We start from the raw sequence: 14485 nt of genomic DNA on the forward strand, positions 1-14485 counted from the left end.
ATCAGCAGCATCTCTGGAATGCTGGGACACAGGTTTGATCCCTGGCCCAGCACAATGGGTTAAGGATCCTGTGTTGCCAAAGCTGCGGCGCAGGTTGCAACTGCTGCTCGATCTGATCCTTGGCCCGGGAACTCCCTATGTCTTGAGGCAAAAAAAAAAGTTACTTTTTTCCTTTGTGAACTCTTCCCGGTTCAGTGAAGTCGGGTTTTTGCCTAAAGGATTTCGCACATTCCACAAACTCTTTAAGTCTTTTTCTACTGTGGTACTGATTGATATTGCAGCTTTTGCTAAATAAATGATTTTATTCTTTTCTTTTCTTTTTTTTTTAGCTCTTTAGGGCTGCACCCGCAGCATATGGAGGTTCCCAGGCTAGGGGTCGAATCAGAGCTACAGCTGCCAACTATACCACAGCCACAGCAATGCCAGATCCAAGCCACATCTGCGACCTACTCCACAGCTCACAGCAACACCGGATCCTTAACCCACTGAGCAAGGCCAGGAATGGAACCTGTGTCCTCATGGATGCTAGTCAGATTCGTTAACTGGTAAGGCACAACCGGAACTCCCAGGTTTCACTAGATAATTTCTTACTTAGACTGCACATAAAGTAGCTTCCTCGGAGTTCCCACCAAGGCTCAGTGAAAACAAATCTGACTAGTATCCATGAGGACACAGGTTCAATCCCTGGCCTCGCTCAGTGGGTTAAAGATCTGGCATTGCCGTGAGCTGTGGTACAGGTCCCAGACATGGCTGGGATCTGGCCTTTCTGTAGCTGTGGCGTAGGCCAGTGGCAACAGCTACAATTCAACTCCTAGCCTGGGAACATCCATATGCCTTGGGTGCAGCCCTAAAAAAAGACAAACAACAAAAAGAATTGAAGGAAAAAAACTGCTTCCTCTAGTGAGGTGGTGCTGAACAAGTGTATGTTTGCAGCTAAAGGCTTTCATGCATTCTCCCCGAAAGGAGTTTTTCCCTCTGAAAGGCTGTCCCACCGTCAGCTCTGCTGCTTGACCTTTCCCTGGTATGGGTGGCTTATTGCTCAAAAAATTCAACGTTGGCCTAGAAGTCGTTCCCAACTACACTGAAAATAAAGGGCTCCCCTGACACATGGTGTTTACAGACGAGGCTCTGTGTACGTCACTCACCAAGGGCTTCTCCCTAATGCACTGCTTCTGAAAAATGAAGGTTTATGCTGACATAAATTTGTTTCTCATGCCACATACCTGTGCAGTTTCTGCCTGTCATGTGTTGGCTGCTGCTCATCCAAGTGCCAATTGTCTGTGAGGCCACACATTTCACAGGGGTGGCTCTTCATGAACGATGGATCTGCCCTAGGAGTCCTGCCTGGGAAATGCCCTTCTCACGGGAGACCTCTTCGAGGAAAAAAAAGAAAAAAGAAAAGAAGCCTCCTCATTCTCTGCTTCATGCTGACAGTTGGAACATAAGAAATATTTAGCGTGGGTGTGGGAGTTCCCGTTGTGACACAGCAGAAATGAATCCGACTAGGAACCATGAGGTTTCGGGTTCGATCCCTGGACTTGCTCAGTGGGTTAAGGATCTGGCGTTGCCGTGAGCTGGGGTGTAGGTTGCAGTCGGGACTCAGATCCCGCATTGCTGTGGCTCTGCCGTAGGCCGGCAGCTCCGATTAGACCCCTAGCCTGGGAACCTCCATATGCCGTGGGTGTGGCCCTAAAAAGACAAAAAAAAAAAAGAAAGAAAGAAATATTAGTGTGATGCATGCTGACTGCACTGGGAGGGGGCAGCCCACACACAGGCTGTGTCTGACAAACCCAGCAGTGAGTCCACGGGACCATTTGCAACAACAGCAAGTTGGATTCAGACTGAGGATGGGGCTGTTGAGCAGGAATGGGCTGTAAAGACCCCAGGGTGGAGACAGCTTCACGAGGTGAAGACGCAGCCATGCAGTGTGTCCCAGGGAGGAAAAGCAGGGTGTAAAGCTTGCTCCTCAGCAAACAGAACCTGTTTGTTGGTAACACAAGTGCTAAGTAGAAAGCTGTGTCCAGGCCCTGGAAAAAACTGCCACGGAGCCGCTGCTGGTCAAAGACTGTTTAAGGAACGGAACACACTTCACAAGTAGGCCAGATCTGGAGACCAGCGCAAGTGGATCTGTGAGAAAAATGGATGAGACATGGAGGCAAGAGATGTAAAGATTGGTCATGGGCTGAATATAAGTATAGAAGTGAGAAGATATGGAACTAACAGCTGAGCAAGTGTCAAGAGTGGGGAAGAAAATGCAGAAAATATGGTCACTGGAACCAAAATACTAGTAAAACAGAATAGTATGATTCAAACACAACCCTGACGTAATGCTCTCCCTTGGGGGTCACTCTTCACAGAAGAAGCTCCCTCTGACTCCACTGTGCGGAGGCTGTATTTGTGTTCAGCCAGGGTACCACTGAGGACTCTTCATCCTCCCCACAAAACGATCAAGTACATGGGACTTGGACAAAGCAACTAGTCAGGGGAAGACAGGGCTGATGAGCCGCCATCACTGGGTTAAAACCACTCAGCATATCATATTCCAGAGGACAGAAAACTATTAAAAAGAAAATTTCATGAAAAGATATCTCGTGCTCTTGGGTTGGAATAATTAATGCTGTTAAAATGGCCATACCACCCAAAGCAACCTATAGATCTAATGCAATCTCATTACCTTATCCATGACATTTTTCACAGAAATAGAACAAATAATTCTAAAATGTATATGGAGGAGATGGGATGAGGATGGCAGAGTAGGACTGGAGCTCTTTTCTCATAAAAGCCACAAAATTACAACCAACTGCTGAACAAGCTTCAACAAAACAAAGAAAAAGACATAAGTAAAACTATCACTGTTTGCAGATGACATGATACTATACCTAGAAAATCCTAAAGATGCTACAAGCAAATTTTCAGAGTTCATCAATGCATTTGGTAAAATTGAAGGATACAAAATTTTAATACACAGAAATTGACTGCATTTCTTTATACTAACAATGAAAGGTCACAAAGAGAAATTAGGGAAACAATCCCTTTTACCATAAAATACCTAGGAATAAACCTACATAAAGAGACAAGAGAACTGTACTCTGAAAACTATAAGATGCTGATGAAGGAAATCAAAGGTGATACAAACAGATGGAAAAATATATCATGCTCTTGGACTGGAAGAATCAATATTGTCAAAATGACTACACCTCCAAAGGCAATCTACAGATTCAATGCAATCCTTATCAAATTACCAAGGACATTTTTCACAGAACTAGAACAAATTTTTTTTTGTCTTTTTTGAGGGCCACACCTGTGGCATATAGAGGTTCCTGGGACAGGGGTCAAATCAGAGCTGTAGTGGCCAGCCTACACCACAGCCACAGCAATACCAGATCCTTAATCCACTGAGTGAGGCCAGGGATCGAACCTGCAACCTCATGGCTACTGGACAGATTCATTTCTGCTGAGCCATGATGGGAACCCCCAGACTAAAATATGTTAAAGTTTTTTTTTGGAAGCACAAAAGACCCAGAATAGCCAAAGCCATCCTGAGAAAGAAAAATGGAGTTCAAGGAATCAGGCTCCTTGACTTCAGACTATACTATAAAACTGCAGTCATCAAAACAATATAGTACTGGCACAAAAACAGAAATACACATCAGTGGAACAGGATAGAAACCTCAGAATTAAATCCATGCACCTATAGTCAAGTAATCTATGACAAAGGAGGCAAGAATACACAATAGAAAAAGGACAGTCCCTTCAATAAGTGGTGCTGGGAAAACTGGACAGCTCCCTGGAAAAGAATGAAATTAGAACACTCCCTAATACCATACACAAAAATAAACTCAAAAAGGATTAAAGACCTAAACATAACACCATAAAACTCCTAGAGGAAAACATAGGCCAAACACACTCTGAAATAAACCACAGCAATAGCTTCTCAGATCCACCTCGCAGAGTAGTGACAGTAAAAACAAAAATAAACGAGCTCTCATGTGGCACAGCAGGTTAAGGATCTGGCATTGTCTCTGCAGCAGCTTGGACTGCTCCTATGGCGCTGGTTCAATCCCTGGCCCAGGAACTTCCACATGCCTTGGATGCAGTCAAATAAATAAATAAAATAAATGGTACCTAATTAAAAGTTTTTGCACAGCAAAGGAAACCCTAAACAAGACGAAGACTACCCACAGACTGGGAGAAAAAATCTGCAAATGAAGTGACTGACATCTGCTGATGAAGGAATTAATCTTAAAAATATGTAAACACGGAGTTCCCGTCGTGGCGCAGTGGTTAACGAATCCGACTAGGAACCATGAGGTTGCAGGTTCGGTCCCTGCCCTTGCTCAGTGGGTTAACGATCCGGCGTTGCCGTGAGCTGTGGTGTAGGTTGCAGACGCGGCTCGGATCCCGCGTTGCTGTGGCTCTGGCGTAGGCCGGTGGCTACAGCTCCGATTCAACCCCTAGCCTGGGAACCTCCACATGCTGCGGGAGCGGCCCAAGAAATAGCAACAACAACAACGACAAAAGACAAAAAAAAAAAAAAAAAAAAAAAAAAAAAAGTAAACACCTCCTGCAGCTCAATCCAAAAAAACAACCCCATCAAAAAATGGGCAGAAGATCTAAACAGACAATTCTCCAAAGAAGACACACAGATGACCAAAATACACATGAAAAGATGTTCAGCATCACTACTATGAGGTACCACCTTACACCAGTCAGAATGGCCATCATCAAAAAGTCTACAAACAATAAATGCTGGAGAGGGTATGGAGTAAAGGGAACCCTCCTACACTGTTAGTGGGAATGTAAATCGGTGCAACCACTGTGGAAAACAGTATGGAGATTCCTCAAAAAACTAAAAATTACACGGGCATCTATCCATAGAAAACCATGACTTGAAAACGCACGTGTTCTCCAATGTCCACTGCAGCATTATATACAATGGGCAAGACACAGAAGCAACCCAAATGTCCACTGACAGAGGAGTGGATAAAGAAGATGTGGTACATATACACAAAGGAATATGACTCAGCCATAAAAAGGAATGAAATAATTGCACTGCAGAACATGGATGGACCTAGAAATTATCATGCTAAGTGAAGTTAGTGAGACACAAACATCATCACATACTGTCACTTATATGTGGAATCCAAATAAAGGATACAATGAATTACTTGCAGAACAGAAACTGACTCACAGCCTTTGAAAAACTTATGATTACCAAAGGAGACAGGTTGGGGGTCGGGGGAGGGATGAGTGGGGAGGTTTGGGATGGAAAAGTTATAAAATTGGATTGTGGTGATAGTTTTACAACTATAAATGTAATAAAATTCACTGAATTAAAAAAATAAAAATAAAATTTATATTGAACCACTAAAAGCCCAGAACTACCAAATCAATGCTGAGGGGAAAGAACAAAGCTGGAGCTTCTCAAACTCCAGACATTACTACAAAGCTACAGTAATCAGGACAGTGTGGGAATTCGGGTTGTGGCTCAGTGGTAACAAACCTGACGAGCATCCATGAGGATGCAGGTTCCATCCCTGGCCTCGCTCAGTGGGTTAAGGATCCTGTATTGGCATGAGCTGTGGTGTAGGTTGGCAGCTGCAGATCCAATTTGACCCCTAGCCTAGGAACTTCTATATGCCAACCCTCAGCCCTAAAAAGCAAAAAAAAAAAAAAAAAACCACCCAAAAAATAAAAAACTGTGGTACTGGCACAAAAACAGATGGATCAATGGAACAGAATGAGAACCCAGAAATAAACCATACACCTATGGTCAATTAATCTTTGTCAAAGGAGGCAAGAATATATAATGGAGAAAAGACAGTCTCTTCAACAAGTGGTTTTGGGAAAGCTGGTCGGCCTCATATAAATCAATGAAATTAGAACGCTCCCTCACACCATATACGATAAACTCGAAACGGTTTAAAGACCTAAACATGAAATACGACATAGTCCTAACATTTTCGGAGATAAATCACAGCAATATTTTTAGATCAGTCTCATAAGAAAAAGAAAGGCAAAAATAAACAAATGAGACCTATTCAAACTTAGGAGCTTTTGCACAACATAGCATAACATTCGGAATGGGAGACAATATTTGCAAACGCTGTGACCAACAAGGGGTTAACTTCCAAAATACACCAATATCTCATACAACTCTACCCCAAAACACCAAACAAGCCATTCAAAAAATGGGTAGAACACCTAAACAGACAGTTCTCTAAACATACAGGTGGCCAGCGGACACATGAAAAGATGTTCAACATCACTAATTATTAGAGAAATGCAAATCAAAACTACAGTGAGTCACCACTTCACACCAGTCAGAATGGCCATCATCAAAGAGTCTACAGGAGTTCCTGTCGTGGCTCAGTGTTTAACAAACCCAACTAGGAACGATGAGGTGTGGGTTCGATCCCTGGCCTCGCTCAGTGGGTTAAGGATCTGGCGTTGCCATGAGGTGTGGTGTAGGTCGCAGAGGCGGCTCGGATCCCGAGCTGCTGTGGCTGCTGTATAGGCTGGCAGCTGTAGCTCTGATTAGATTCCTGTCCTGGGAACCTGCATATGCCATGCATGAAGCCCTAAAAAGACAAAAAAAAGGAAAGAGATTCGGGGAAGAGATAAACTAGGAGTATGGGATTAATACTATGTATAAAACGGTTAAAGGAGTTCCCAGAAAATGGGATTGGCTTCTTGCATAATACTGTGGACTGGTAGGAAGTGAAACCTGCTACAAAGGGACAAAGAGGAACTGCTCTGGTCTCGATAAAAAGGGGGTTGGAGTTCCCTCATGGCTCAGCAGGTTAAGGATCTGGGGTTTTCACCCCTGTGGCTCTGACTATAGCTGTGGCGAGGGTTGGATCCCTGGCCTGGGAACTTCTGCATGCTATGGGTGTGCCTCCCCCCCGCCCCGCCCAAAAAAGGACAGGGCGGTAATTTGGCTGTGAGAGCTTATCTGTAGGAGCAGAGTAGGGATAAGGCAGCTTGCACTCAGGACCATCCCACTTCTACCACCTGCGTTAAGGTCATCCCAATGGGCCTGTGCTACAGTTTGGCAGCTGACATCTAGATTATGCTTGAGATGTTCCAAAACAATCCAGTATTACACCCGACATCCCAGGGCTTCCACTAGCAGTCGCAGCCCCCAAAACTTTCTACGACTTCTCCCTACCTAGTTCCATTCCTTGTCCCAGGCTTAGCCACACAGAAACACATGTCCATCTCAGACCCACATGGCCCTCTTCCACTTCTGTGCTTGACTTGCTGTCCCCTGACGGCTCACAACCTTCCTCTATCCACCTATCCCTCATTCAAAGCCCAGGCCACGTGGGGCCTACCCCAGGCCTAGTGACTCTCACAATGACCACATCACTGGCTCCTGGCCTTCTCCTGCAGGCTGAATGAAAAACGAGCACCACAAAATCCTGGTGTGTACAGTGAGTGGTAAATAAGCACTAGCTCTAGCTTGAGTGTCATTTCATCTCAACTGCTGCTATGACTCTGCCTCTGTCTCTCATCAACACTTCCCTTGAGGTGCCTGGGCCACCTGCCAGACACAAGTCTCTAAGAGCCTCCCCATCGCCCCACCAGTCCAAAGTGGGATGTACGAACGGGGGCAATAGCACTTAAGAGTCCCGAGACACTACAATCCAGTGGTTGGGAGTCAGGGTCAGTGAAGGAATAGGACCCTTCCCAACTGACTGTGTTGGTTCCATAAGCAGTCAGGGAAATGGGGAAAAAGCAATGAGTTACCACCAGTTGATGGGCCCAGGTTTCCCTGTACCTCTGCCTGGCCCTCAAGAATGGCACTCAGAGTAGCTACTCATGCGCTATGCCTCAAGGCTCAGTTCGCCTTTTACCAGGTATCCCTGCTAAGCTGAAAATTAGTGAAAACTGCCTTTCATTACGTTATGCCCACACACTTACTCTAACCGCATTGACCCCAACCGGCTTTCCCCAGATGATTTCTTCCTTGCTTGACTGCTTTCTTTTCCTAATGATTACTTTCTAGTGAAAGTTACATCGTGCACCTGGCAGTTTTCGCCTTTGCAAGACGCCCTAACATTCCCTTCCTTTGTAAGCATTCTTCATTCTAAAGAGGTCTCTGTGGGATAGGCCGGAAAACCACGAGAAATCATCACCGGACCGCCTGACCCCAGTCTTGACCATTCTGAAATAATCTATGGAGGGGAAAGAATGAAGACACGCTGATCCTTATCAACAGCCCTGTTTTTCCACCTAAACCTCAGAGTTTTGAGGGCATTCCTCGGCTGTGGCCTCCTTTGCCTGGCAAAGCAATAAAGCTGTTCCTTCGCTTCACCCACCTCTGTCTCCCAGGCTCAATCTGCTGCCGGTGCTTAGAAGCCAGAGGCCGGCTGGGCTACATCCCTCCACCCGTACCCTCCCCACGCGCCATCGCACTGTGTCCGAAATAGGGCCGCACCCACAACCGCCTCTCCGTCCTGGGCCCCGGGGCCTGGGCTGCAGGCGCCCCGCACTCGGGGCTTTAGTGTCCGGTGGGGGGAGGGCGAGGAGGGCCTGAGGACAGGCGTTTACCTGAGGCGGGTCCTCCGCGCGGCCGCCGCCATCGAGCTCTGCGGGCGGAGCTGCGGGAGAAGAGGGGGTCGCGGGCGCCACGGTCTCCATCCCAGGCCGGGCGCGGGGAAGCCCGTGCCGAGTGGCGAACCTCAGGCCCGCCTCTGCGCCACGCGGAAAACGACTCTTCCCGGACCTAACAGGACAGTCGCTCGGCCCAGAGCCAGCGTTTCGGAGTCAGGGAGACCCAGACGAGTCAGAACAGCCGCGAGCGAAAAGAAGGCCGGAAGCCCCGCCCCCAGATTTTTCCTCAGGCGGAAACGACCTCATTATGACCCTCTGATTGGCTGGACCTCGCGGCCCCCGTCGCGGAGCATTCTGGGTAAAGTAGTTGCCACAGCGCCACACGCTGCGCCTGCGGGTTCCGCAAGCTGCGGTCGAGCGAAGCGGCCGCGCTCCGCCGCCCGGACCCTGGGAAATGGCGCTTCTGGGTTCCGGTGCAGAGGGACTTCGCTCCTACCTAAAGAGGCCGTGCTCGGATTTCTGGGAAGTCTTGTCCGCCACCGATCACGCAGCTGTTTTGGAGACATATTAGTTCAGACTCTGAAGCTCAGCGTGTTCTCAGAGGTTAAACATATTCTTTCAGATGCTCCCAGAGGCTACAGATACAAATGCACCTGTTATTACATAGTCCCCAGAGGTGTGTCCACTGGTAAAGGAAACACATAACAATTATCGTACTGCAATTCAAATGTGAAAGTTATAAAAATTCAAACACCTTAGTTCCTGCTGGTGGCTCAATAGGTTAAGGATCCCCATTGTTACTGCTGTAGCTTAAGCTGGATCCTTGGCCTGGGAACGTCCACATGGCACAGGCGAGGTCAAAAAAAACCCTAAACCAGCAAACAAAAAAACATTCCTACGGCAATGAGGATAGACAAAAATAACTTAAGATTTTTTTAGTGTTCGTACCTACCCCTTCAGACGAGTTATACCCACATCAGTCAGAAGCAGAAATATTTGGAAGTTCCTGTTATGGCCCAGTAGCAAACCCGACTAGCATTCATGAGGATGCAGATTCGATTCCTGGCCTTTGCTCAGTGGGTCAGGGATCCGGTGTTGCCAGAAAGCTGTGGTGTAGGTTGCTGATGAGACTCAGATCCTGTGTTGCTGTCGCTGTGGTGTAGGCAGGCCGGTGGCTATAGCTCTGATTTGCCCCTGACTGGGAATGTCTACATTCTGTGGGTACAGCCCTAAAGAGCCAAAAAAAAAAAAAAAAAAAAAAAAAAAGTGATATTTGTTAAGAAAAAAATATTCAAACTCACTTTGCCATGTTGTCTATCATATGAATGAGCTTCTGTCACCTGGTAGCCTCTCAACAAATACTTACTGAAGAGCAAAATGTTTTGTTTTGTTTTGTTTTTTGCCTTTTTTAGGGCTAAACCTGAGACTATGGAAGTTCCGAGGCTAGAGATCTAATCACAACTGCAGCTGCCGGCCTATGCCACAGCCACAGCAATGCCAGATCTGAACCACATCTTCAACCTACACCACAGCACATGGCAATGCTGGATTCTTAACGCACTGAGCAAAGTCAGGGATCGAACCCATGTCCCCATGGATACAAGTCGGGTTCGTTACCACTGAGCCATGACAAGAACCCCATAATTAATTTTTGGTTTTTGGAGTTTTTTTCGAGGGCTGCACCCGCAGCATGTGGGAGTTTCCAGACTAGGGGTCGAATAGGAGCTGCAGCTGCTGGCATGTGCCACAGTCATACTAGATCCGAGCCACATCTTCGACCTACACCACAGCTCACACTAACGCCTGACCCCTGACCACTGAGCAGGGCCAGGGATCGAACTTGTGTCCTCATGGATACTAGTCGGGTTCATTAACAACTGTACCACAATGGGAACTCCCAAAATCTTCTAAAAGCGATTACTATGGACTGAGTTTTTGTGCTCACTGTCCTCGCCCACTCTAGCACTGTGAAAAATAAATGTTTGTTGTTTTGACCACCCGATCCATGGTATTTTCTGTGGTAGAACTAGAAAGCACTCTGGCATTTTAGTGTCTCCCTCACTTAGGTTTTACCGAGGGATGGGTCTGTCTCCTGCCTAAGGGTAGGAGGCTGCATGAAAGGGCACTGAAGGAGAATCCAGGCTCTGGGAGTTGTGAGACAGGGAGGCACCTGGCAGTTACTTTTCCACCGTCGGACTGAGCCAGGAACCCACATTTAACTCCTTCCTGGTTGCACTATGAAGGGAGGTGCAAACTATTGGCTGAAAGAGTCTTTCAACCATCCCCATTGCTAATATCCACTCCTACTCTTCCTTTGTCACCTAGTCTTAGAATTTTTAAATTTTGGGGGGCCATGCCTGAGGCATGCAGAAGTTCCTGGCCCAGGGATCACACCTGAGCCACAGAGTGACAACACCGAATCCATAGCCATCAGGCCACCAGAGAACTCCCTATAACTTTTTTTTTTTGCCTTTTGTCTTTTCAGGGCCACACTCATGGCATATAGAGGTTCCCAGACTAGGGGTTTAATGGGAGCTTCCAGCCTATGCCAGAGCCACAGCAATGCCAGATCCAAGCCACATCTACGACCTATACCACAGTTCATGGCAACGGCTGGATCCTTAACCCACTGAGCAAGGCCAGGGATCGAACCCGCAACCTCATGGTTCCTAGAAGGATTCGTTTCCACTGCACCACGACGGCAACTCCTCTCTATAACTTTTTAATTAAATTTGAAAACTCATAAAAAGGAGTTCTGGCGCAATGGGACTGTCGGCATCTCTGAAGACCTAAAACGCAGGTTTGAGTCCTCAGCCTGGCACAGCGGGTTAAGGCTCCATGGCCTGGGAACTCCATATGTGCAGGGTGGCCAAAAAAAATAATTTTTGTAAATCAACTATGTTTTAATGAAGTTTATAAAACTGATAAAAAGAATCAGGAAGTCTGGATCTGGCTTCAGTTCATCCTCACATTAGACTAGATCTTCTGTTTCTCTTTTGTTTTGGCCACAACTGCAGCATATGGAAGTTCTTAAGCCAAGGATTAAACTGAAGCTGCCACAGAGACAATGCCAGATCCTTAACCTGCTGGACCACAGTGGCAATGCCTTTTTTTCTTTTTTAAAAATAGCTTTATTGAGAAGTTCCTGTCGTGACTCAGCAGAAATAAATCTGTCTGGTCTCCATGAGGACGAGGGTTGGATTCCTGGTCTCGCTCAGTAGGTTGAGGAACCGGAGCTGCCGTGAGCTGTGGTGCAGGCAACTGATGCAGCTTGGATCTGGTGTTGCTGTGGCTGTGGCATAACCCTCAGCTGTACTCTGATTCAACCTCCATATTCTTTGGGTGTGGCCCTAAAAAGTCCAAAAAAAAAAAAAATTTGATTGAGAGCTAATTTACTTACCACAACAATAACTCTCTTTTGTCTTTTTTGGCAGCACCCACCCACATGGAAATCCCTGGGCCAGGGATCCAGCTGAGCCACAGCTGTGACCTACTCTACAGCTGCAGCAACACCAGTTCTTCAACCCACTGCACCACAGCAGGAACTCCAACAATAAACCTCTTAAAGACTGCAATCCGGAGTTCCCGTCCTGGCGCAGTGATTAACGAATCCGACTAGGACCAATGAGGTTGCGGGTTCGATCCCTGCCCTTGCTCAGTGGGTTAATGATCCGGCGTTGCCATGAGCTGTGGTGTAGGTTGCAGACGCGGCTCGGATCGCACGTTGCTGTGGCTCTGGCGTAGGCTGGCGGCTACAGCTCCGATTCAACCCCTAGCCTGGGAACCTCCATATGCCGCAGAAGCGGCCCAAAGAAATGGCAAAAAAAAAAAAAAAAAAAAAAAAAAAAAAAAAAGAGTGCAATCCCATGGTTGCTAGAATATTCACAAGTTTGTACAATCATCACCACTATTGTAACCATAACACAAGCTGCTCCAATTTGAGCAGCACAGACTTTAAAACTTACATTTGGAGTTCCCTGATGGCTCGGTGGGTTAAGGATCCAGTGTTGTCACTGCTATGGCTTAGGTCACTGCGGTGGTGTGGGGTCAAACCCTGGCCTGGGAACTTCTGTGTGCCATGTAAGCATCCAAAAAAAAAAAAAAAGGAAAAAAATGTACATTTTTGATAGGTTCCCAGGAGGATGGAGACAGACCCCCCCCACACCCCCCACTCCCCGAATGTGGCTGTTCACCTTGGAGACCTGCTGCAGACACAGGTACAGCCTGGCACAATATCTGCACCCTTTCCCAGAACAGAGACGCTCAAGTTGGGCAGCGAGAAACAATGACCTGCGGAAAGCAACCGCCTGCGTGGATTAACCTCCTGCAAGGATGACGTGCCCTCCGTCTCGGACTCGACCGCCCACCCCTCCCTCGACCTTCCCTTCCTCCTTCTTCGTTGTTCCTGCCACAAGTTCCCGCCATGAACTCCAGCCGCAGATGCCCACCACGGGTCCTTCACGGGCCTGGCATCACCGCCCAGTCAGGGCTGGCGCCAGCTTGAGCTCAGCCTGCCCCCTCTGATGCCGTCATAAATCCCTCTTGCTTCACCCACCTGGGCTTTGCACGTTCCTCCCTCGGCAAACCTAATACTTTTCCGTTCCCACTGATCCTGACATGTCTTAGCACCACAGATAACAGGAGAGAACGAATGTCACTGGTTTTTCCAGGGAATTCCAGGGACTGGCCCTAAAGAGGCAGAAGGACACCAACCTTGCAGTAGCTGGTGGCCCATAAAATCATCAAAGATGATGCTGATGAGACCGGCACACGACCAGCCCCAAATTGATTACTGGAGGGAGTCCCCATCGTGGCTCAGGGGTAATGAACCCGACTAGGATCCATGAGGATATGGGTTCGATCCCTGGCCTTGCTCCGTGGGTTAAGGATCTGGTATTGCTGTGGCTGTGGTGTAGGTCCGTGGCTAACAGCTCTGATTCGACCCCTAGCCTGGGACTCCATGTGCTGTAGGTGTGACCACAGAGAGAGGATTACTGGAGCTGACTGCTGTTCTGCAGGTAGCCCCCCACCCCTGCGGTGACCCTAGAACCCCCTTGTCCTCTGACTACTAACTTGGAGGTGGTCTCAGGGTATGAGTCCACCATAGTCCTAGGTTGCCAACATCCTGAATAAAACTTCTTTCTTGACCAACACCTGTATCGCAAGTAATGAACAGCCTTTTGAACGGGCGAGCTGCTGAACTTGGGTCCAGTACTGGCCTCGTGCAGTGACACTAATGTTTTAAAAAAATTTCATGGGAGTTCCCGTCATGGCACAGTGGTTAACGAATCCAACTAGGAACCATGAGGTTGCGGGTTCGGTCCCTGCCCTTGCTCAGTGGGTTAACGATCCAGCATTGCCGTAGGTTGCAGACGCGGCTTGGATTGGAGCCCTAGCCTGGGAACCTCCATATGCCACGGGAGCAGCCCAAGAAATGGCAAAAAGACAAAAAAAAAAAAAAATTTCATGGCCCCCAAGGAAGCCTCAAACCCACCAACCATCCTACCGTCTCTCCCCTCCCCCAGCTCGGGGGCCACTTCCATTTAGCGTCCCTGGACCTGCCTACTCTGGGTGTGTCGGATAAATGGAGTCATGTGATGTGGGAACTTTTGAGTCTAACTTTTTTTTTGTCTTTTCTAGGGCCGCTCCCTCGGCCTATGGAGGTTCCCAGGCTAGGGGTCGAATCGGAGCTGTTACCCACTGACCTACACCAGAGCCACAGCGACACAGGATCCAAGCCACATCTGCGACCTACACCACAAGGCAACGCCAGATCCTTTACCCACTGAGCAAGGCCAGGGATCAAACCTGCACCCTCATGGTTCCCAGTCGGATTCGTTAACCACTGAGCCACGACGGGAACTCCTGAGCCTAACTTTTTTACTTAGCATAATATTTTCAAAGATCATCTATGTTGCATCATGTG

At 47.6% G+C, this 14485-nt stretch overlaps 1 protein-coding gene and 1 long non-coding RNA gene across 9 annotated transcripts in view; one reads left to right on the plus strand and one right to left on the minus strand.

Annotated features, from left to right (window-relative positions):
* The window catches only part of LOC102167727 (uncharacterized), a 30432-nt gene extending 21600 nt beyond the window's left edge, over positions 1–8832 (minus strand). For all 8 annotated transcript variants that reach the window (XR_014806884.1, XR_014806888.1, XR_014806887.1 and 5 more), the window contains exons 1-2: positions 8557–8832; positions 1224–1373 (exon numbers count right to left, since the gene is read on the minus strand). This is a non-coding gene — a long non-coding RNA (uncharacterized LOC102167727). The remainder of the gene's footprint in view (positions 1–1223; positions 1374–8556) is intronic.
* Positions 1–14485, plus strand: part of LOC110261339 (zinc finger protein 444) — a 996914-nt gene that overhangs the window by 512378 nt on the left and 470051 nt on the right. The gene's annotated exons all lie outside the window — the stretch shown is intronic.

Source organism: Sus scrofa, chromosome 6 (assembly GCF_054392235.1).
Source record: "Sus scrofa isolate SSC_HxYL_T2T_F1_AM1 chromosome 6, Sscrofa_HxYL_maternal_Yorkshire_Landrace_v2.0, whole genome shotgun sequence".
NCBI lineage: Eukaryota > Metazoa > Chordata > Mammalia > Artiodactyla > Suidae > Sus > Sus scrofa.